The sequence below is a fragment of the Aethalodelphis obliquidens genome, unplaced genomic scaffold (genome assembly GCF_003676395.1).
Source record: "Aethalodelphis obliquidens isolate GAN/ISIS:26980383/991018 unplaced genomic scaffold, ASM367639v1 scaffold18, whole genome shotgun sequence".
NCBI lineage: Eukaryota > Metazoa > Chordata > Mammalia > Artiodactyla > Delphinidae > Aethalodelphis > Aethalodelphis obliquidens.
Genome location: NW_020837962.1, coordinates 10,969,962 through 10,994,022, shown reverse-complemented (window position 1 = coordinate 10,994,022; position 24,061 = coordinate 10,969,962). Strand labels below are relative to the sequence as shown.

General features: G+C 52.8%; 6 non-coding genes across 6 annotated transcripts; 4 read left to right on the top strand and 2 right to left on the bottom strand.

Annotated features, from left to right (window-relative positions):
- The first annotated feature begins 143 nt into the window (after positions 1 to 143).
- Positions 144 to 216, top strand: TRNAR-CCU (transfer RNA arginine (anticodon CCU)). The gene has a single exon. It is a non-coding gene; the product is annotated as a tRNA-Arg (tRNA).
- A 10,891-nt stretch (positions 217 to 11,107) lies between these two features.
- On the top strand, positions 11,108 to 11,179 carry TRNAP-AGG (transfer RNA proline (anticodon AGG)). Its single transcript has one exon. It is a non-coding gene; the product is annotated as a tRNA-Pro (tRNA).
- A 4,733-nt stretch (positions 11,180 to 15,912) lies between these two features.
- Positions 15,913 to 15,984, bottom strand: TRNAP-AGG (transfer RNA proline (anticodon AGG)). The gene has a single exon. It is a non-coding gene; the product is annotated as a tRNA-Pro (tRNA).
- Positions 15,985 to 18,178: 2,194 nt separating this feature from the next.
- Positions 18,179 to 18,251, top strand: TRNAK-CUU (transfer RNA lysine (anticodon CUU)). The gene has a single exon. It is a non-coding gene; the product is annotated as a tRNA-Lys (tRNA).
- Positions 18,252 to 19,407: 1,156 nt separating this feature from the next.
- Positions 19,408 to 19,479, top strand: TRNAP-CGG (transfer RNA proline (anticodon CGG)). Its single transcript has one exon. It is a non-coding gene; the product is annotated as a tRNA-Pro (tRNA).
- A 1,952-nt stretch (positions 19,480 to 21,431) lies between these two features.
- On the bottom strand, positions 21,432 to 21,504 carry TRNAR-CCU (transfer RNA arginine (anticodon CCU)). Its single transcript has one exon. It is a non-coding gene; the product is annotated as a tRNA-Arg (tRNA).
- Positions 21,505 to 24,061: the final 2,557 nt, after the last annotated feature.

Below are 24,061 nucleotides of genomic sequence, written 5' to 3'. Positions count from 1 at the left end.
AAGAGGATGCACCCGCCGAATACGGACGTCAAGGGGACCAAGGACCCGCCGAGCTGGAGCCGGGAGGCTGTGCGTAATGTGCAGGAACCATGGGGAGGTGACAGAAAGACTGGTTTAGGACTGTTGTAAAACATTTCTCATGAGCCCCGGTGGCCTAATGGATAAGGCATTGGCCTCCTAAGCCAGGGATTGTGGGTTCGAGTCCCACCCGGGGTACGGGAGGTAGTATTTTAAACTTTCTGCCAGAGGAAAAATGAAATGAAGCTAGCTGTCTACTTACCCTAGTGGGAAATTAAGAGGCCCTGGGGTTTAGCTAGATGCCACCCTATAGCGAAGTTGGACAAGGTTTACTTTTCTGATAAAGATGTGCGCGTTTTCAGATTTTGCCCATAATAAAGTTTTCTCTCTTTTTAATCCATGCCTTCATCCTCAAGGTAAAAATCTCCCAAACTGCAGGACATGGTGGAGTAAAATCAGAAGCCTCCTTTACCACATGCCCAAAGAGGAGGTGGCCGCTGAGGCTTTGTCATATATACACATAGTTCTCTTTTATTTTTAAAAACCATGGATGGGACTCTTCTGTTCCTCCAGCTCTGGCCTTACTTCTGCTTTCCCAAGCACCTGAGGTCCCATCATCCCTACTCAAACCAGGGACCTCATCTCAATGCAGCATCTCCCACCATCATATGTGGCCTGCAGAGAACAGCGACCACAGAGCTATCCAAGGCTGCTGGTGCTTCCCTCACCAACGTTTCTCAATGCCTTGTTGAAGGGAATGTCCCTGGGGCCCTCTCAGTGGGGTGGTGGGTGTGCTTTTCGTGTATGATAGACCTGTTCCAGCATTTCTGTCTCACAGAGTCTTTGGATTCCTTTCTCTACATGATGCCAGGAACATTCTTGAATCTTAATCTCCTTAAACATAGGCCACCATTGAGTTCCATGCTTAGCCAACCGACTAAGAAAACTGGCAGAGCCACATTCAGCTGCACAAGATAACACATTAGATACAGGCTTGCTGGGAAGTGCACCCAGAGAAATAACGTCACCAGTTGCAAAAATCCCATCCTCCTTATTCTAACATCCTTGGGTCCATTCCCACACACATTCCCTAGTTCTCTGCTGGCATAAATGAACAAAATTTGCAATTCTTTTGGCATATGAATGATTTCCTCCCAGGCCGGCCTTTGTCCTTCTCCTACAGCATGCTGATCTGATTGTAGTTATAGGGCAACCAGTGTTAGGGGGTAACAAGGCTGGCTGGTGTGGGCTTTGAGGAGAACCGTCATCCCCTGTCTCACCTGCCATGCTCCAGGTGAGATTATTATAGGATATTCAAACACAGGAAGGCTACTCTTCTCAGATATCAGAGGACAGGCTGCTTTCACTGGCAAGGGAGGCTCCAAATGACTCAGGGGTTCAAGATTCTCAACTAGGTCTGAGCCTACCTAGATGTCCCCAGGCTTCGGCTCCACTCCTTCATAATCAATGCCGTTTCTTCCACATGGAAGATCTCCCAAGTCTATGAACTCAACTTACATTGTCATTCCACAACATACTTCATTCGATTATGTGTTTGATTTTCAGCAATGTCAGCCCTGCAGCTATACGATTATTTTACGGCTGCCAGAAAACGTCCCTGGATCTCTGAACATGACTTAGGCTGAAAATTTAAAGGCCTGATCTTGTCATTTTCTTTCTTTAAGCAAACGGATGCACCCAGGAGAATCCTTTCCATGCTACAGTCCTTGTAGTCACCTTTACTGCCGTAAGAGTCAAGTGCAGCAGCCAAGTGGTCTCCCAGGGCACTTGCTTCAGTCGGCACTTCATCATGATCAACCAGGTGATAGGCGGCTTGATAACGATGCCCTTGCATGCCACGAGTCACCAGTATCCCATTTCCCATTGGCAAGGAGCTCAAGCCCAAATTCATTACCAAACCAGGGTCCACACAGCAGTCAAAAAACCCATCCGTTGGCGAGTGGGGGTAATGGGGAGAGGTTGGTACAAGGATACAAGCTTTTAATTATAAGACGAATAAGTTGTGGGGATCTAATGTACAGTATGGTGATTATAGTTAATAATACCGTATTGTTAACTTCAAATTGCTAAGAGTAGATCTTAAGTATTCTCAACACACACACGCACACACAGAAGGTAACTTTGTGAAGTGATGGATGTGTTAATTAGCTTGATTGTGGTAATCATTTCACGAGGTATAGATATATCAAATCCTCACGTTATACACCTTCAATATATATCATTTTTATTTGTCAATTATACCTCAATAAAGCTGGGGGAGGGTAAGAAAACCTATTTGTTATTGTAAGACTAATGAAAACTGGTAACTATGTAAAAAGCATTGTTAAGGAGGCAGTTGAGAAGGCAGAAGGGAACCGTGAGAAAGCAGCTACCACCCATGGGGCTGGAGGACCACGGGAAGAGGTTGGGATTATTAAAAGTTAGAAGCTTGGAGAGAAATTGTGGAGCTTAAAAACCAATCTCTGGGGCTTCCCTGGTGGCTCAGTGGTTGAGAGTCCGCCTGCCGTTGCAGGGGACACAGGTTCGTGCCCCGGTCCGGGAAGATCCCACATGCCACGGAGCGGCTGGGCCCGTGAGCCATGGCCGCTGAGCCTGCGCGTCCGGAGCCTGTGCTCTGCAACAGGAGAGGCCACAACGGTGAGGGGTGCGTGTAACGCAAAAATAAAAACAAAAAAAACACCAATCTCTGGAAAAGAGGAGCAGCTCAGCTGAGCTCAGAGGAGGGTCCCCTGGGACTGGCATCCCCAAACGCCTGAGGGGGGGGGGGGCTCCGTCAGCTTGCGCAGGTGTCTCTCATGAGCCATGATGAGGGTGGTTCTGTGAGTGCTGGGAAAACAAACTGGATTCAGCTGCCATTTCTGGAAAGAACTACTATTGCAGGAATAAAAAAGTGAGGCTGGGTGGGGTGGGTGGCAGTAGGAACGGGAAGCAAACAGGAAGTAGAGTCCCTTCTTCCTCCGCCAGCCTTTCAGCCTCTTGAGTGTCTCCTATCGGCAAAATATGACGCAGATCCTCTGGCAAAGCGCAGTACAGTCAGTCCCCCACATACGAACCTTCAAGTTGCGTACTTTCAAAGATGCGAATGTGTGTTCGCATGTCTAATCACGTAAGTTAGTTCACGTGTCTGGCGTATATTGTCACATGCGTGCATCCTATACAAGTGGTTATGCTTTTGTGTACTTTACTGTACAGTACTGTATAGAGGACAGTAGTACAGTGTCTTTATTTCAAGCCCAGGATGTCCGGAAGCAAGCATAAAAACAGCAATGATGTAGCTGGTACTACTGTACTTTTCAAGGTACTGTACTGTAAGATTAAAAATGTTTTCATTTTGTGTTTTTTATGTATTATTTGTGCGAAAAGTATTATAAACCTATTACAGTACAGTACTACATAGCCGATTGTATTAGTTGGGTACCTAGGCTAACTTTGTTGGACTTAGGAACAAATTGGACTTATGAACGTGCTCTCAGAATGGAACTCGTTCGTATGTAGAGGACTTACTGTGTCACTAAGCGGGGTCTACAGGGTGAGTTTGAAGCTGAGGGATAAAAGTTTAAATACTGGCCCACGGATCTATCCTGCTTCCCCCGCTTCCTTACAGATGCCTCCTCAGAGTGTTCCCTTCATGAACTGATTACACAAAAATCCCTGGAAACTTGTCCTAAAATAGTTGGAAACAGACTCTAAGAATGAGAATGTTACCGAACCAAACTTGGGTCTGCTCAGCTTTGTGCAATAAAGCCAATCTACTGACACCGGGTGGTGGTGAAGGAAAGTGCAGCGCTTATTGCAGGCATCGCGCAAGGAGCCCAGTAAGCTAGCGTTCAAAAGGCCTAAACTCCCCAGATGGCTTTCAGGGAAAGGTTTTTAAAGACAAGGTGAGGAATGGGGGTTGTGGGGGTGTGTGATCAGCTCATGGACATTCTTCTGATTGGTTGGTGGTGAGGTAATTGGGAGTCAACATCATCAACCTTCTGGTTCCAACCGGTCTGGGGTCTACATAGGTGCTTTTGGGCAATCTACAGTTAACTTCTACCACCTGGTGAGGGTTTCGGGCTCTGCAAAACAGCTCAGAATATTATCTACAGCCCTTGAGGAGGAGTTAAAGGTGCTTGACTTTGTTTAATGGCTAAACCACTGTCTTGCTTGACTGTTTTCCTTTCTTTCTGCATTTTCTCACTTCTCTGATTAAATTTATTCTTTGGAACTTGGGGAAGGCCTAGAAGGCTAATGTTTTCTACGGATGAGGGCAGGCGGAGGACATGGGGGGATCTGTCCCTGGAAGGCCCCATAGGGTCCTACTCGGTTACAAGATTCCAAGGATGAATCACCTTCTGGCTGCCTGGCACCAAGGAGAACATCACTGGTGGTAGGTAGACTTCTGTGAGACCCGGGTATGCTGGAGCCATGCAATTATTAAGCCTTTTGTCCCCGTTGAACTGGGATGGCTGTATGGGAGGGAGCTCACCCCATGTCTCTGGCATTTTGGAGATACAGTGGAAATGTGATCATTGTAAGCATTGTGGAATTATGTGTTGACGCATTGAAACCAAAATGTTTCAATGTCATTAATGCATTGAAACCCGAGAATGACAGCCTCCTGTGGACTAATCACCAATTCAAAGCAGTGTGAACATCAGAGGCTGCTCTGGCAGCATTGAAAGCAACCTACATCTTCTACAGCTGAAGGGCCGATAAAGCTGAAGGCCAGGCTCAAGAGCAGGCCTTGAGGCAGACTTGAATCCTCAGTCTCAGCAAATTTCCTGGACCAATGTCAGGGTGCTGATAGGGAAGAAATGGGACCCTCAAACTTGCAATGGGGATATCTGAGTAGCTGCATTGAGAACCTTGAACGCTCGGGGCCATCAAACTTGGAATGGATATATCTGCATTGAGAGCCTTGAACTCTCGGGGCCTGCTGTGGGGGCCCAGGCCTCCACCCCCTTGCCTGGAGACTAGGAGGAACCTCAAATGAGGCAGGTATGTTACAAAACATTTGGTCACTTCAGACCTGCTCCAACTTCCCCTCCAGGCCACCATACCAAATACTAGGGTCACATCCCAGCATGACTCAACTGGGAAAGTACTGGGACTGCTTCTGTAGGATCTGGATGACGTGTCAGCGGTGACCTGGAGAGTCTGCCCGGAGTGGATCCTGACGGTCCTGGATCTGGGTGAGGAGAATAAAAAGCTGGAAAAAGGAGAGATTATCATATGGGACACTCTTTCATGACACAGAACTTAACACCTGGCATGGTCCCTCAAGCTGGTTGTGATACTCAGCTGGCATGGCTCTTGGAAGGATGGAAAAAGCAATGGCCTACATTAAATGAAGTAGAATTGCCAGAAATGCCATGGCAAACTGTGAAAGAAGGAATCAGAAGGGACAGAGATACTGGTTCGCCAGCATGGCTCTACGGCATGCTGCAATGGAACAGACTAGGGATCTTGGCAGTGCCTGCAAGAAATGCTATTCACGGAGGCAATAAGACTTGCACGGTTGAGGAGACGCACCAGCACCTCTGAGAAGCTTGGGAGGTACTGTTTTCTGGTCTGGTGCCTACTGGGACACATCCAAAGTAGAAGGTAAGCTTTTGTACCTTGTCTCTCCTATTATTAAGAAGGAAGCTCAGCACTTTTTAAAAAATTGAAGTATAGTTGATTTACAATGTTGTGTTAGTTTCTGCTGTACAGCAAAGCAATTCAGTTATACATATACGTATATATATTCTTTTAAAAATTCTTTTCCATTATGGTTTTATCATAGACTATTGAATATAGTTCCCTGTGCTACACAGTAGGACCTTGTTGTTTATCCAGTCTATATATAATAGTTTGCATTGGCTAACCTCTAACTCCCAATCGATCCCTTCCCTACTCTCCTCCCCCTTGGCAACCACAAGTCTGGAAGGAAGCCCAGCACTTTGACAGGACCCTGTGATGGGTAATTTTGTGTGTGAATTTGGGCAGGCTATGGTGCCCAGATGTTTGGTCAAACACCAGTCTAGATGTTGCTGTGAAGGTATTTTTTAGATGTGACTAACATTTAAATCAGTAGAGTTGAGTAAATCAAATTATCTTCCCATAATGTGGGTGGGCTTCTCCCAATCAATTGAAGGTCTTAAGAGAAAAGACTAAGATTACCCCCAAGAGGATAGAATTTTGCCTTGGACTGCCTTCTGACTCCAGTCTGCAACATGGACTCTTGATGGAATTCCCACCCCGCACATTTCACTTTGGGATCCCCACAATCATGTGAGCCAATTTTTACAATCAATCACAATCTCTCCCTCACTTTCCCCTTCCTCTCTCTCTCTTTCTCTCTCTCTCTCTCTGAGTTCTCCAGAAAAACAGGCTACAACAGAACTCTGATGAATATAGTCTCTCTCTCTTTTGGACGAGTAGGGTGCCCCAATCCAGGCACCAAGAGGGACACAACCTGGCAGGCACCTCCCCACTGCCAAGCCCTCTCCTGCCCCCCGTTGGCCCCCACCTTGGAAACCTGGATACCCAGATGAACCGACATCATGAGAGCCTCAGGGCCGGTGTTGCTAACCCTTCTGGTTCCCCTACCCCACCCCAAGAAAGGAACTCACATTTCCCTCACTGCTGCCTCTCGAGGAGAGGGACACCCAACCTCTACTTGGAGTAGCCCACGATTTCCAACTTTCTTTCTACTTTAGAAAGGGGAGGGGGCTGGGACAGGAATAACGGCCAGATGAGGGGCTCCCTTCCCTGCTGCATCTCTGTCTCAGGAGGGAGGAAAACTGAAGCAAATGCACGTGGGGACACACAGGGTTGGGGGAGGCGAGGGTCCTGGGTGGGGAACACCCCCGGATGGAGCATCACGTAGGTCCCTGCTTAGGGCCAGAGTTAGCTGAAAATCCATTTCCAAGTCTCCTGTTGTAGCTCTCGTTCCGCGTGTAGAACTGAGACTGAATGGGTTCAAGTCCTACTTTGGGCGATAATTCTTGGCCTGATAAGCGCTTGCCCCGATCGCGGGAATTTCAAGAAAGTTCTTAGAAAAGGAACCTCTCAGAGGGGCTCCTGACCCACTCTGTGTGCTGTATCTGGAACTGTGGAGTAAGTTTCAACTTTTAAATTCCAAAACGTATATAATAAAATATTAATGAGACAAAAGCAAGTTGCTCCAGTGAGATTCGAGGTTGGTGGCCACATGCCGGCCTCCCTGGACCAGCAACAGATCCTCCTTTGGAAGAGGCTTAGTTTATATGGATCTGGTCACTTCTGTAATATCATCTCTGCTTACCTGTGAAGCCAAGCCCTGAGGGCAAAAGTCATGTCTAACGTGGGGCTCACGACCCTGAGATTAAGAGTCTCATGTGCTACCAATTGAGCTAGCCAGGCAAGGTTAGAAAAGGATACTCCTCACAAACTAGTTGTATTTCTTCAGAACTTTACTGTCCTAAAAATGGTAGGGACAAACCCTGGATCCTGTGCACACTGCATCTCGGGCACTGGAGTGCTGAATTCTCGGGTCCTTTCAGCAGAGGACGAGAGCCCCAACAAGTTCCTGTCTGCTGTCCGGCCGTGGGTCTGTGTAGTCCCAGCAGCTCCAGGGAGCTGGAAAGTCGGGGGCAAGGGCACGTGGTTGGGTATCACTAGAGACTAGTAAGGATCGCGGTGTGATCCTCGCTTAGGTTGTGGGAGGTGTCGGGTTCCAATAAGGGACGATTTCTCATCATCAAATTCTCAGCTCTCTTTTGGACGAGTAGCCTGAAGCAAATCAGGAAGGCTCCATGGCCTCGGCTCGGGAACAAGCCAGGGAGGCCTTCCTTTCCAGGTGGATGCTGGACTCCTTGCTAGCGGGGCAGCGCCGTTCAGGAAGAAGCGCGCACCAACCCCAGTTCTGACCCCTACATCAGGGTTCCAGAACTGTGAGGGTTTTCTGGGGCCGAGCTCAGGCCAAGAGGGACCCCGATGCTCGAGGCTCACCCGGACTGGCCGGTTGGGAGGTGGCAGAGTCTCATTCTCGAGGTCTTGGATTTGTGTCCCATATTGGGTGAAATTTCTGGCCTGGGAGACTTTCACACTCACCTGGGCCACAGGGACTCCCTCCTCCTCCTGGTCGCCCGTCCCCTCCTCTAGCTGTTGGAGACTGGGTGGCCCTCGTGGCCTGGGGGAGTCTGGCTCTGCGGCTCTAGGGCCCTAGTGTGCGGGAGCCCCCTCTCCGTTAGGTTCCGGCAGCGCTGCAACTCTCCTCCTTCTGGAATCGAAACCGAAACCTCCTCCGGCGCAAGTTCCTGCGGTGCCCGACCGCCAGAACTCGGCCCAGGATCGGAGGGCAGAGCCGCGGTCTCAGGCTTCCAAAGACAGACGTCAGGAGCTATTCAGGCGTCGGCTGGTTGGTCTAGGGGTATGGTTCTCGTTTTGGAGTGCGAGAAGTCGCGGGTTCAAATTCTGGTTGAGCCCCACTTTCTTTTATTCAGACATCCCCAGTTTTCGGGCTGAAGACTCCGGAGCTCTACGGAGTCCTAAGCGAGAGGATCTTGGTCCCCGCCTGCCGCGATCCGATCGGGCTGCGCCCAGTTCCGTGCTGCCAAGTGGCCATCGCTCCGCTTGGGGCGGGTGTTTCCAGGCCGGAGGCTTCGTCCTTGGGGCTCCGGGACTGGCCTGGAGGCCTGGCACTGGGGGAAGGAGCCCGAAAGGGGCGGGGGCAAACACTTCTGTCTCCGCTCGCTGGAGACCAGGTCTGTGTGCCAGACGGTGCCTGGACCTGGAGAACGATGTAACTTGGTCTGGGCATGTATTTTTGCTTTGGGTCATAAATTCAAATTCCGGACAAGCCCACGTTTCAACGTCTTTTTCCTACTTGAGGGGCTGCCAAAGGGCCTTCCACGACCAAGGGAAGGAAGGAAACCGCATTGGAGACTGAGCATGGGGACCGCGAAGGACCTGGGGTCTCCACAGGTGTCCAGAGGGCGGTGCTCTAGACACGGGGTCTCTTCTCCAAGTTGGAAGAACGGCAATGTTTACATAGGTTTTATTATTATTCTCTGAGGCCAACAGATCCAGCCATTGAGAAGATGGCTTGTTACTCACAGTTTCCAAGAGGAGGGGGCACGCCTCCACGTTGGGGGATGTGGGCACAGGGGAAGCACCAGAGTCAGTCAGGAGGCGGAAGGAATGAGAAGAAAATGTGGGCAAAAGAGGCTTTATTGTGGTTTCACGAAAGGTGAAACAGGTGAGGCAGGGAAAACAGGTTTAAATGGGTTAGTTTGAATAATTTCCCTGGCTCTGGGGCATAGGTGCTGTCCCTAGTTGTCTGTTTCCCAGCCTTGAGGTGATTCTGGCAGATGGGTTGTGGCCCAGAGTGTAAGAGTCTGATAAAACAGGTGGTTGTGGACTCTGGATTGGTTGGTTTGTATCTGAAATGCCTGCTGGCAGAGGAATTGTTTACTATCTCCTAGAATTGGCCAACCTTGGGAGGGGCATTCCCTCCAGAGTCAGCAAGGCTCCAGACATCAAAGAATCAGAATACAGAAAAGAAAAGACATGTGTGACACGGGCAGGGACTGAGGCTTTGGTTGAAATTTCAGGTCCCCCAATCTGGGAAGAGCTTCCTGATCCCAGGCCCAGGGGATTATGGCACAGAGCCCCTGCCAGGCGAGCTGCCGAAGAGCCAGATCTTCCCAGAACATGCAGAGGGGGCAGGGGGCTGGTGGGCCTCTTCTCTGACCTAAACGCTTGGGTTTCTCCAGTTAAGCCCAGGGTCGTGCATGCTGGGTGCCCCTTTCATGCCTCCTGACTCTCAAGTCCCCGAGCAAGTGGGTTTCCTGCACAGAACCCCGGGCCCCACTTGGATGTCCAGGGAGGCCTCTCCGACCCCTGAGGCCTGGTGGGGGTCAACCGGGGTAACCAGGCTCCCTGGCTGGGGAGCCTTTTCTTCTCCTTTCTTTCTTTCTCCTATAGCCAGAGCCTTTTAAGACTCCCCTTTTCTTGAGGGGAAAGCACTACTGCCTCCACCAGCAGGTTATTTCCTCTGCAAAGTCCTGTGTCAGTGGTGTCCCTCCCTCAGGCCTGCCTTAACCCCCTTTGGCACCCGGTGTCTGCTGCCCTCTACCCATGCCCTCAGTCGAGGGCCTGCCTCCAGTTGGGCATTTGTCCAATGAACAGGAAGTGCGAACTGCAGAGGAAGGTCCCTGGGGAGGAGTTCTTACCCTCACTTTGGCTTCGAATCCTCGAGGAGCCCAGTTTGCTTTTTCTGGTCATTTTATGGCAGAAACGGAATCCCTGGCAGGGCTGGTGTGGGGTCAGGGCCTGTGAGGATGGATCATGTGGCAGGCCCAGGGGGTGGCGGACCCAGATCCCAGTTGGACTTGAGTGGCCAGATCGGGCCTGGACACTGAAGTCTGGTGTCTGGGTGTGCTCAGCGGACATGGAGGGGCCGTGACCCAGGTCACAGCAGTGGCAACGGCAACGGCAACGCAGGGCGGGGAGTGTCCCCTGAGGGCTCCCTGAGTTTCCTCAACTTCCTCCTTCATCCTTTTGCTCCCTACCTAAACCCCCTCGCCGGGGTCCCTTCCCAGCTGCTGTCTGCACTGGGACGCGAGTCTGGGGCTCCGGGAGGCAGTTCTCTGATCTGGACGGGGTGTGAGACTCGGGACCCCGCGGCGGGTATTTCCAGTGAGTGGCGTGGGGGTGGGGGTGGCAGTCCCGGAGGCTTCCGGGGAGCCCGCCACGCCAGGGGCGGGGGGCCAAACCCGGCTCTCAGCTTCACTCCGCTGCCCAGCCCTTAGCCCGGTGACGGAAGAGGGACCTGGGGACGTTCTCCTGAGCTGATCATCTCAGTTTTCCACAGGCGGAGAGGAGAGCAGAGGAGCGGGACCCTCCAAAACTCGCATCGGGACTTGCCGACTTGGGAGTCTCAGAGTGTGGCAATGCTGAGCCTTCCCATCCCCCTCCTGTCCATGGAATCAAATCCTTCCCTGACATTCATGGGGAAAAGGGAAACGATCCATGGATGAGAAAACCGAGACAGTCCAGACCAGTGAGGACAGAACCACGTTGAACCCAAGAGGAGAACAACTGACCCTCAGGAGGTGGCTCGTTGGTCTAGTGGTATGATTCTCGCTTAGGGTGTGAGAGGTCCCGGGTTCAAATCCCGGACGAGCCCCTCTTTTAAAGAGTAGTTGGGGGCTTTCCTGGTGGCACAGTGGTTGAGAGCCTGCCTGCCAATGCAGGGGACGCGGGTTCGTGCCCCGGTGCGGGAAGATCCCACATGTCACGGAGCGGCTAGGCCCGTGAGCCATGGCCGTTGAAACTGCGCGTCCGGAGCCTGTGCTCCGCAACGGGAGAGGCCACAACGGTGAGAGGCCCACATACCGCAAAAAAAAAAGAGTAGTTGGGATGTGGGACACACCGCTGTCGCATTCACCAGATATGGACATGCCCACCCTGGTTTTCACCCTCGTCCTTCCTCACAGTGGTCTGGGCTCCTCTGCCCTGTAGGGTCACTCCTGTTTGAGAAACGATTGTGACTTGGAATCCAGTACACCCCTCACTCCCAAAGGAATATCATAGTATAAGTTGAGCTTTTTACACCACGTTGTCTTGCAGATGCACAGATAATAGTAGCAGCTCGCTCCATCGACTAAATAAACCAAAGGAGGAACTGGTGGGTGGCTTTTGTCTGGTAGCCAGGTTCAAATCTTTGATGGACCCATTTCTAAGGTTCCTTTGGTTAAAGAAGTTGAGGAATCAAGTGGGTTCGCGGACCCACTGTAAGGAGGAGACTCCAGGCCTGTGAGAGCTTGGGCGGGGTGACTCATTGCGAACTGACAGGCTGCAGATGTGGCAGCGTCTGGACCCAGTTCGTCAGACTAGCCTTTGGTGCATTTTGTACCTAAACCGAATGCCAGGAATTGCTTAGAGATTCTGTCAAAAGAACGCCCAACGTGGGGCTCAAACCAAGGACCCTGAGATTAAGGGTCTCACGCTTTACCGACGAAGCTAGCCGAGCACCCATGCTTGGTAGACTGCGACCATGTTTGGAAAGTTGACTGGCTGTGGATAACCCAAAATGACTGGGCTGGGTAGGCCCCGGGGTCAGCGGGGACGTGGAGCACCATCGGGCGACCTGCGTGTTGAGAATGCCCGGAATTCGCGGTGTCCCCAGCCGGAGAGCAGCTGGGGGGGGAGGGGTAAGGCTCCACACTGACCGATGGACGGAAGGACAGACAGCGGCTCTGCTGCCCCCGGGAGCCCTGAGGCACGGATAGAACTCGGGGTGGGCCAGCCCGAGATGATCCTGCAATGCGCGGACACGCGGCCCGAAATGGGGCAATGATAAGGGACCCACCACTATATTTACGCAAACAAGCCCGTGAACCCAAAATAATTGTTAGACTTAACTGGATTCCACTTGTTCGCATAACTCCATCTATACTTCCTTTGAATTAGCTAAAAGAAATTTATTTTTATTTAAAAACTTATTTTGCCCCAACATTTCTTGGTCCGTCCTTTGGACGACCTTGAGTTGCTGGAACCAGCGACCTGGTGGTGGATTGCTGGAGGGGAATGGAGACCCCGTGGAGCCTGCCGCGACACCTACCCTGCTCACGCCCTCTGCTTTAGGATCCAGTCTCCCGGGATTCAGGGTCAGAAATGAGACGTCACTGGAGGGAGCAAGCGGATCCTTGCATGCCAGGAGTGAGACCCGGGAAGGTCGGGGCTGGGGCAACCCCGCCCCAGCCCCCTCCCGGCTTGGCTCTCCAGAACAGAAAGGAACTTCAGATACATGATGGACTGGGAGTGGGACCTAGGGGTTGCCTGCTCCTTCCCTACCCCAAATTCTGGAGACAGGGCACCTCGGAGAATCTGCTGAGGACTCAATGAGATTTCAGATTCCACCAACCTCGATGTGCGGACCTGGCTTGAATCCTGAATCTAACCAACCAAATGCGGAGTGGAGGTTAGGAGGCAGCGGGAACCTGCATGCGTACTGAGCACGAGAGAACACTGCAGCATCACCGTTAATGTTGTTGGATGTGCACATGGCATTGCGAGTATTTTAGAACAAAGGACTTTATTTGTAGAGATATTTGGTGAAAAAAAAGGCAAAAAGCTTTTACGGGTGAAGCAATGCTATATGTGCTTTAAAATACGTCAGAAAAAAAGTAGAGGGAGATAGATTTCAAAAATACACGGGAATGGGCCGTGTCTCGCGCGCGCCGCCGTCATGGGAGCGGGCGGCGGGAGCGCGGAGCGGCCGGCGGTCCCTGCTCCTAAGGCGCGGGGCTGCGGCCTCGGGGCCTGCCCGCCGCCTACTCCCCGACGGTGAGGACCTTGAGGCCGCGCCCCCGGGCGCCGGGAAGAGCTCAGTCAGGTTGGCCGCTGTCTTACGGGCGGTTCCAGATGAGACCGCGTCCGCCGCCTTCCCGTCGGGGGGTCCCGCCCTCTGGGCCTCGTAGCCCCGCAGGCCTGTCCCCAAGTACCGTCACGGTGGGGTCAGACCTCAACCTAGGGGTTTGGGGCGGACACCAGCGTTCGGCCCGTAACAAGATGGGAGCCGCATTTCCCAGAAATTCCTCTGGAAGTTCGAGTTTGCCGAGGAGAAATCCGGAGGCAGCCAGAAGTGTGGCCTTGAATTTCAGGGCTGCTCTCCAGGGAGCCTTCATGAAGCACCTGCTTCCCTGATGCAGACGAGAGACAGGCGAGGGTTCTCCAGGGCTGGGGATGGCAGTGGACCCCCGCGAGCTCCAGACCATCCGCCTCGGTGCTTGGGCTGAAGTCGTGGCAACAGTTTCCCTGACTTTCCTCCCCCACCTCATTCGGTGCAAGCCCCTGATTTCCCGTGACCCCAGACACCTATGGTCGCTTTACGTCTTCCTGATGGACCGTTGCTTGATTTGGTTGTGGGTTCTGGAAGGGCGGTAGATTCTATTTTTCCCAGTTATTGGCTTTCTTCCTTGATGTTGAACTGGCCATGTGACTTCAAAGGTATCTGTAAAGTAATCAGAGCTGACTTTCAGGAAGAAACTTTAAAAGCTGTTGTGAGGGTCACCCCTCCCCTTCCTGCCCACAGTGTGAGAACAGCATGTGCACAATTAGGGCTACTTTTTCACCCTGGACCCTGGAATGAACACACAGCCACAGCCAAGCTACAGCCACTGCAGCTGATAGGTAGCACCAGCATGAAATAAACAGTTGTGATACTGAGAAAAACAACAACAACATGGGAATGGAGGAGGCTGTGGTGTTTGGGGGCAGGGGGTTATGTAATTCTGCTCGATTTTGTTGTTGTTTTTTGAGAACTCTAACAATAAGGATTATTTTGAAAACTTTATTCTTTCATCAAAGAATGGAGAGGTGTGAGTACACCCTCTCCTAAAGTTTATTTTTTTTAAAAACCCACTGGAAATTTTCAGCTACTATTTCTTCTAAAACTATTTAGCCCCATTTTTCTCCTCTCTTGGGTCTTCAGTGACTCCAATATTATATATTTTGTTAAAGCCCTACAGATCCTTGAGGCTCTGTTATTTGGTTTATTTTATTTTTTAAGTTTATTTTCTCAGTTCTTCAGATTGGGCAACTTCTATTGTTCTGTCTTCAAGTTTACTGATTCTTCTGTCTTGTTCATTCTGCTGTTGCCCATCAATTAAGCTTTTTATTTTGGTTATTGTATTTTTCAGTTCTAAGTTTTCCATTTGGCTATTCTTTATATCTTCCATTTTTGAGACTTTCACTTTTTAAATTTGTTCAAGTAGCTTGTAATTGCTACTTGAAGCATTTTTACCACAGCTGCTTCACCCACCTTTACCCTCCTTGGCAGATGGTTCCAACATTTGAGTCGGTGTCTCTTGTCATTTCTCCTTCAAGTTGAAATTGTCCTGGTTCTTAGTTTGACCAGTGATTTTCAATTGCATCTTGGACATTTTCGGTATTACGTTATGAGATTCTAGATCTCATTTAAATCTTCTGGTTTGCAGCCTTCTCTGACTAGATGCCCCTCTGGTAGGGAAAGTGGGGCTGCCCTGTTGCTGTCTGGTGCGGGCAATTCACACAGGGTGGGACCTCCTCACTGCTGGGCTGGAGTAGGTGTTCGTGGTCTCCACTAGGCCTCGGCTGATGCCCCCTGTCTGGGGGGAGAAGGGGCGCCTCTTACTGCTCCCCATGTGGACAAAGAGAAGGTTGGGGCAACATGGATGTCCATCTTTAGAGGCTGGATTAATGCAGCGCGAGGGTGCTGTTACTAGGTTCTGGGCCACCGGCTGAGGTGGCTCTGAGGTTTCTGTTCAGATCCCAGGAAGGGAAAGGGGAAGTGAGAAGAAACTGTGGCCGAAGTTAAGGGGTCCCCTTCGTGAGGTGCACGCTCAGGGCAGTCCTACCCAGCCTCCCAACTCTCCCGTTTCGCCTCGTGGGAGTGGGGGGGGGTCTCTGGAGGCTCCCCTATCCTCCACTGGTCATTAACAACAGAAGAAGTGCAGCCTGGCGGCCAGAGCCTAGCTCACCTGGAACACAGTTGGGGGCTTTCCCGGACCGGAGCCCAGGTGGAAGTTCCCCAATTCCCAGCCCAGCAGCGTCGGCTCGGCGCTCCCTCTGGCGGCCAGAGGGGAAAACCACCTGGGAGTGTTGAGCCTCAGCGGGATGGGCGGAGGGCGAGGTGTCCCAAGCTGAGGCTGTGGCCTCCGGCTGTGCGTGCAGATCTCTCTCCTTACCTCCCACTCCCTAAACTAATATGGAGCCCAAATTCAGGACTCAGATTCAGGGCTTCTGGCCCTTCCGATCAGGCTGGCGGGCTGGATGTGGGCGGTGGAGGTCGATGGGCCCTCAGAGCCATATTTTGTTCCCGCAGGAGTCCCTGGGCTGGGTACTCTGGGAGTTCTTGGGTTAAAAAGAAAAGAGAATGGGCTCGTCCGGGATTTGAACCCGGGACCTCTCGCACCCTAAGCGAGAATCATACCCCTAGACCAACGAGCCACAGTAGACCTGAACTTCTGACTGCCTATTCCAGCTTATCTTCACACCATTTCCCTGTGCAGCCTCAGGTCCCCGTTTTCCCCATTCCGAGCGGCCCCCGTATTGAGCTCGGATAAGTTCAGCTCTCAGCCCTCGAGAAGAGGATAGCGCAGTGTCGCCGCCCCTGTGAGCACCAGGTCTCGGAGGCTGACGCTCTGCGGGTCCGGGACTCCCTTGTGCCTTTCCTAGTCCTGGGCTTGGCTGGCGTCTCCACGCCCAGAAGACTGATGCCTCCACAGCAGGGAAACTTGAGGGTCCTTTCTTCTCTCTACAGCCCAAGGCTCAGGACAGAGCTAGAGTCATGGTGCCTGGATTCCTCCGTCCTGACGAGCCCACATGCGACGCAGCTGTCGCTCTTCTCCACTGGAAGCGAATTGGGATTCAGAGAAATGTGTGTCTCGTGAGGCTTAGGGACCAGGCACACCGGTCACCCCAGAGGACCAGTTAGTGTGGCCGGGGCCTTTCCCGGGGCCCTCCCGTAGGAGCCTCCATCCCTGAGCTGGTGGCCTTGTCCACAGCCCCCACCTCTCCCAGCCCCGGAGGATCTGTCCTCTCCAGAGCTCTGCAGAGGGTCCCCAGCCCGCTCTTCCCTGTGCATTCGAGCGCCAGCACTAAAATGTTCAGAAGAGCTCATGCCTAGATCCTGATGGGCTTTCTCACACCTGAGATACTACCCTCGCGTGTCCCTCTTGCTCCTGCGACCTCGGTGACCCTGCTCTCCACCGAGCATTCTGGCTCCGTTCTGCATTCATCCCACAAACCCCCTGCGCCGGATCCTTAGCCAGGCCCCGCGCTGAGAACTCTGCAGGGACAAGATTTGTGGGGACCAGCCCCACCTGGAGAGGCTGTGATCTTTGAGCACGGAGAGACACACACCTGGAAGGGAGGGGTCACGGGCTGGGGCAGGGAGGCTGGTTCAAGTCCTGACACAGGGGCAGAGTGAGGAGGGGGAGATGGGGGAAGGGCAGAGTGGGTGGGGTTGACTGGAGTGCACGTTGGAAGAGGGGCTGCTGCAGGGTCGGAGGGTGGAAGGAGGGGAACCACACAGCCTTGTTGTGGGGGGAAGGCCCATGGCCAAATGGGGTCTCGCAGGCCTTTTAAGCCAGAGATTGTGAGCCCCAGCTCCACCCGGAGCAGGGACTGCGTGTTGGGTCTTGGAGAAGGTTTCTGTTGCCCGGGTTTGGGGCAAATGGAGCTCCAGCTTTGGACATTGGCATAACTTAGCTCCTCCTACAGATCCCCGAGGCTGGGATGAGGGTGTTCTGGTTAATTTGCTAAGGCTGGGCTGTCATCCTTGGCACTGTGGGGGGGCTGGGAGGGGGTAAGAGGCTCCTCATTCAGTCTAGCTCTTCTGACTTTTCAGTAGCGGCAGCTTTTCTAGAGTCTGAGACTTTGTGGGGAAGTAGTGGGAGGTCAGGAAGAGAATCCCACCCAGGATCGGTTTTCCTAGCTGAGCAGGAATGGTAAACGATGTGCCCCTGCCCCAGGGACCTTCTGGACAGATGAACCATTGTGGGTGGGACTCAGGAGAGGTTCGGATTTTTCCATTATATTCCCAAGACATTGGTGGTCTTGGGCAGGCTGTGGCTCCGTGGAGTCACAGAGGCGAGGACTCTACAACGGGGCAAACAGAACTGGCCAACGAGCCCTCCCCTCTGGGACTTCGTGGGCCTCTCTGTGGCCCTGCACATAGATCCGCAGAGGAGTGGGAGGGGGCTGATTCTCTGGGTCATTTTAAAAGAATTGGAGCCATAAATAGGCAGGGGCTCAGTACTGAGTTAGGATCTGGGTTTATGCAAGCAGAGGGAGTGTCAACCCAGGCTCCCCTGATCCTCGAGAGAGGCTGTTCCTTGCCCCCATCCTCACCCCCCAAGGACCACCCTGAATGACCCCGACCCAGGGCTGTGGCTAATGGCCCCACGCCAAAAATTCCACTTTAACACCAGGTGAAAGATTCCCTGTCCGCTGACAGCTGGCTGAGAATGGGGGGCAGGGTGGGGGCGTGGTGCCAGGTTTGGATGTCCAGAGTCCCAGTCAAGGACTGTGTCCAGCCTCCAGAAGGTCGACTCCGGGGGCGGCTGCACCTTTGCCATTTTTTGCAGGACCTGCCTTTGGGACTCTGAGAAGCTGGGCGTCAAAGATTGTTCATGTCTTTGCTCGGCTAGCTCAGTCGGTAGAGCATGAGACTCTTAATCTTAGGGTTGTAGGTTCAAGCCCCACGCTGGGCCCAACTTTTGCCAAGCTGGAGTGAGGGAGTTCAGATTCTCTCCTGTAAAGCAAGCATTCACGGAATCCTAGCCAGACCAATCACAAGACCCTTGGACAAATTCCAGGACCTCGACACACCATTGCCTGAGCTAGGGTTACAGACCATCGTGGAGCTCCAGAGAAGGCATGGGACCTTTGCTTGGTAAAGGAAGGATAGACAGGGTGAAGTGGGTGAAGACACCTGTGTGGTGTTTTTTTTTTTTTTTTTTTTTAAATGATTTGACCTCTTGGAGGGGCCTGCTGGCTAGGAAGAGACTGCCAACCCCAGGGTCAGCTAATTCTAGAGAAAGTAAACAGTTTGCAAACCAACCAATTTCCAGTCCACACCCTGACCCAACTCCTTATCTAACTTTCACACACCAGGCCAATATTTCCCCTTCCCCAAATCACCCAGGGCCAGATATTAGACCCCTAGGGACAGCCCCTACACCCTAAAACCCACTGAATTATTCAAACGAGCCAGCCACTGTTTACCACACTCTGCCTTACTTTTTCCGCGGAAAGGATTTGCCCGAACCGCAGGAGGCTCCCAAGGTGGTCGTCGTCCACCCTGCGGCGCTTTGGGGATCAACAGGGAGAGCCAGAATCCTCTATCATCGGAGCTCTCTTCTCCCAGCCGCAGGCTGGCAGCCCTGGAGCGCGGCGCAAAAAGCGGAACCTTCCCCTCCTTCCCCCCTGTTCCTCCTCCCCTAGAGATTCTAGGGCAGGGGCCCCACCGTAGGACCAGGGCCTACTTGGTGCCGGTCCCCTGCCTCCTGCCTGCTCCCCAGCCACAATCCACAGCCCCACGGCTGTCAGCCTGAGGCTCGGGTTCCCCTGGAGAGTAAGGTGCTCTCCGGTTCACCCAAGCCTCCCGTCCCCGCCCTTTCCCCACCCCCACATTTCTGCTCTTCACTCCCCTGGGGCAAGAATATATCCCCTGTTGTGGTCCAGGAATCAATCTCCTCGGCCCTGTCCGGGCTTAGCGGACCCCTCTTTCTGCCCCTGCCGGTCTGGGTTTCCTGGGTCTCCCCGCTGTGATTCCAGTGCTCCTCCCAGTCCACTTCGGGATAAACCCTAGTCGCGGGGCGATGGGAATAGTTGTGAAGGAAGCACTGGAAGATGATTCACTAGGGAGGCTCGTTGGTCTAGGGGTATGATTCTCGCTTCGGGTGCGAGAGGTCCCGGGTTCAAATCCCGGACGAGCTCAAGTTGTGTGTCCCGGTTTTTCACTGTTTTAAAGCTCGGGGATGAGAGACCGAGCCTAGAGAATCATCCGGCCATGCGTATTGCGCTCTGCTCCAGGCCCACCCCTGCTGACCCGGGCCCCCGCGTCCCTCCCCTCCTCCCCAGCCCGGGGAACCTAACCGCAGAGGTCCAGGCAGCCCTTGAACTCCCCAGTCCCCAAAAGCAGCTTCGTTGTGTTCTTCGATCAGGGCAGCTCTTCCCCGGCTGGACACTGGTTTCCTCCGGCTGGTCCGACTGAGATTGCTGCTTTAAGTGTAAAAATACGCATTGGCTTTTGAAGGCTTTGTTCAAAAAAAGTAAGAAGTCTGAGTATGTGTTGAAATGATACTTTGGATATATTGGGTTAATTAAAATACATTACACTTAATTTTACCTTTTTACTTATATTTTTTAAATCTGTGGGAATTCCCTGGCAGTCCAGTGGTTAGGACTCCGCGCTCTCAATGCCGGAGCCCCTGGTTCGATCCCTGATCCGAGAATTAAGATCCTGCAAGCTGTGTGGTGAGGCCAAAGAAATAAAATTAAATTAAACTTAAAGACTTAAAAAAAGATCTGCTGGTGGTTGGGAGTCCGCCTGTCGATGCAGGGGACACGGGTTCATGCCCCGGTCCGGGAGGATCCCACGTGCCGCGGAGCGGCTGGGCCCGTGGGCCGTGGCCGCTGAGCCTGCGCATCCGGAGCCTGTGCTCCGCAACGGGAGAGGCCGCAACGGTGAGAGGCCCGCGTACTGCAAAAAAAAAAAAAAAAAAAAAAAAAGATCTGCTGCTAGATGAGTTTAAATGACAGATGTGGCTCGTTTTTGTGGCCCTCAACAATGGACTGCGCTGGGCTAGAGACATGACTTTTGTTGTTGGGGACAGAGGTCCCAGGTCCAAATGCTGACCGAATCCGTAGTTGTAAAAACATTCCCTTCTGTTTTAGACCCTGTATCACAAGTGCAAGGAGTTAGTAGGTAGAAACTATTATGTACAAAATAAGCCACAAGGCTATATTGTACATCACAGGGAATATAGCCAGTTTTTATAGTAACTATGAATGGAGTATAACCTTTAAAATTTTTTTTAAATTTATTTTTGGGTCTTCGTTGCTGCACGTAGGCTTTCTCTAGTTGCAGCTAGTCGGGGGCTACTCTATGTTGTGGTGTGCGGGCTTCTCATTGCGGTGGCTTCTCTTGTTGTGGAGCATGGGCTCTAGGTGTGCTGGCTCAGTAGTTGCGGCTCGTGGGCTCTAGAGCGCAGGCTCAGTAGTTGTGGCCCACGGGCTTAGTTGCTCTGCGGCATTAAAATTGTGAATCACTATATTGTACACCTGTAACTTATATAATATTGTACATCAATTATACTTCAATTTTTTAAAGTTTTGATATATAATAAATTGTATACATTTAAAGTGCACAATTTTATATGTTTTGACATTTGTGTACACCCAAACCGTCACCACAGTCAAGATAATGAACATATTCATCATCCTCAAAAGTTTTCTCATAGCTCCTCGCTCTCTCTCCTACCCCTCAACATCAGTTTGCTGAGAGTTTTTTTAAAATCAGGAATGGAGGTTGGAGTTATCAAATGCCTTTACTGCATGTACTGAGGTGATCATATGGTCGTTTCTTAGTCTATAAGATGTACATTGATTTTTAAATGTAAACATTCTAGATAGATAGTTTAAAAATACATATCAGAACTTTAAAGATATTGCACCTCTGTGAGATGCCCCTCACCCCCCAGCTAGCCTCAGTGGGTTCAGCCCCAGGTGGCCCCAGCTCCCTTCTTTCCTCACCTTCAAGGGTATAAAGAAACACCCGTCCCCTAACCTCGGGGGTCCTAGAAGGTGCAGCTCTCAGAGACGTGGCTGACAACAGTTTTTGCCAACAGAAGCCACCCCAGCATAGCAATGCCAAAATTGTGAGTGAGTACCCCGGGTGGGACTCGAACCCACAATCCCTGGCTTAGGAGGCCAGTGCCTTCTCCATTAGGCCACCGGGGCGCACTACCTGGTAGCTGGCTTCCCGTCCAGGACCCGCCCCCTTCCACTCTTCCGGCGCCCGATGTCTGTTCCAGCATTTTGCTGTGCTGGTTGCTTTATTTAGGGCCCATCTTGGACACCCCCGGGCCCGGCCCCGTTGGGTCGTGGGGCCTCCCCAGCTCATCGGCCGCTCAAGTCCCCGCCGCGCCTGGTGGGGATGGAGGAGGGAGCCGGGCCGTTGGTGGAAGCCGCCCTGCGTGTGCATCTCCAGGACTGGACCCCGGACCCCAGAACACCGAGCCTAACTTCACCCTCCCTTTGGAGGTATCAGGACCGAAACTTCCCCCAGGTTCCCTCCCCCGGAGCGGAGAATCCCGCCTCTGCCCCAGATGGGGGAGTCAGGGTGACCGAGTACCGGGAGCCCGCATCTTCGTTCTGGCTTTTTGGTTTAAGGGTATGGTGCTAGCCTTGGGGGAGTTTTCAGACCCTGTCTGTTTCAGGTGGGGCAAACCGGGAAGGCTCCGAAGCCCCCTCCAGGAGGAGGAGCTCCACCAGGTCTCCCCTTTTTAGTGCCCAGCACAGGGGAGGCGGTCGCTTCGGATTTTTCCAGCTGGAGTAAGTGTCCCTCACCCTCCGCTCGTCTCACCTGGAGGCGAGGCAAGGGGGGACCACGGGACCCTGTTGGGAAGGACACTGGGACTTGTGGACAAGGACCGAGGTGGGGGTGCGGGGAGAGCTCGGAACCTCTGCACTCGTCCTCGGACCGGCGTGGCACCTTGTCCCACGACGACGCCCTTGAGGCTCGGACCCAGGACCTGGCTCCGGGATCATGCTCAGGAAGAGAGAGGAGGTCGCAGCTCCTCGGATTCCAGGCATCCAGACTGTGGACTCAGCGACCTCAGACCTCAAACCACTCCACCAGAGCACGCGACAAAGGGGACCCGGTTTGTCTGCGGTGGAGGCTCCGGTGAGTGGGCCACTGTCCAGGGATGGGACCCCGACATTCCTCTGCGGCGCTGGAACTTGGGCCACGAGTGGGAGTCTGAGCTCCAGGATTCGGCGCCTGTACTCGCCTGTGGGACTTAAAGGATGGGAAGAAAAAGGGTAGGAGTAACCAGTCACCTGGGCCCCACCTGCACTTGCACTGCCCTCCCTTGCATCTGCTCCTCTACTGCCTGGGGTCTCCCTGCCTCACTCATACCCTTGAGTTGGCTTTGTGTGGGTCGATAGGGCCCCCTACATCTTCACACTAAAGGAGACTCACATTCTACTCCTCTCTATGGGTGGGTGGTAGGGTTGTCTTACCGCAGGGAATGCTCCAAGTGAGGGTGCTGGAGGGGAAAGCATCCAAACCTGGGGATCGGGAGGAAAAGAGGCCAGGTCGACGGGGACACCCATCCAGGAGGCAGGGTCCTAACATCCCATTGCCCTTTGACTGAGGATCTGTGGTCACACTCCTGCTCCTAGCAGAGGAACAGGCTTGGATTTCAAACCACCCTCAGCCTCCTCCACTGCTGCCTCTGTCTCTGCAAGCAAAGGGCCTCAGAGCAGCCCTGACCCCAGAGCCCAAGGAACTCAGCCAGTCTGCTCCTCCCGACCACCCTGGGCCAGAGCCTGAAGCCTGGTAGGGACCCACACCTGTATCCTGGTCTCTGGAGGCTCCCAAGGCATGGGAATTAGGTGGAAGGAGCTGAGGACCCTCCCTGGTCTACCTGCCTCCAGGGCACCAGGCTCTGCCTTCCTCTTAAAACACCCCCTTACCCCCCTAAGGCTGCTGCCACTGTGGATGCAGGGTGGGTTGCTGAACTGAGGCTCTTATCTCAGGGATGTGGTCTGTACCACACCTTGGACCTGCCTTTTACGGCTCTGGACTTTTGGGTTTAACTGAGGCCTGCACCCAGATACTCTTGGGCTCCCAGCATGAGTAAATATTACTATCTCATCGTGGAGACCAGAACAACCTGGAATCCACAAAATAAAATAACCCATAGGACACCCCAAGATGTGGCCTCCTAGCCTTTTCCAGACATGCTCTGTTCAGACCCACAGGAGAGAGCTGGGCCCCCCTGGGGAGCCCTGTGCAACACCCTGGCCCCTGCACGGGTGGACAGAGGAGGCTGGGAGCCCAGGTGACAGAGAGGATAGTATAGGAATAAGGAATAGACATGTTTAAAATTAAACCTGACCCCAGCATCAGGGGCCAGATTCTCTCTTATTTTAGGGGCCAATTTCTACCCTCCCCTCTCAAATGCAGGCAGCCCCACACCTGCTGCACCCACCTTCCCTGCCCCAGCCCTGAGATGCTTCTCTCCAGGGATTCCTCCCAGCATCCAGGAGACCCTGTTGCCATTCACCGTCACTGGTTCTGTGGGCAAGTTGGTACTCAGTGTATCCCCAGCCTCAGCTCAAGGCCTGGCTCAGCCAATGGTTGTCAGAAGAATGGATAATACAGTCCCCACCTAACAGGGAGCAACACCACTTCCAAGGAAGGAAGAGAGGCAGGGGAAGTAACTGACCTTGATGGATTTCTAGGGGTATATGTCTAGCTTTAGGAGTGAGAAGCCCTGGATTCAAATCC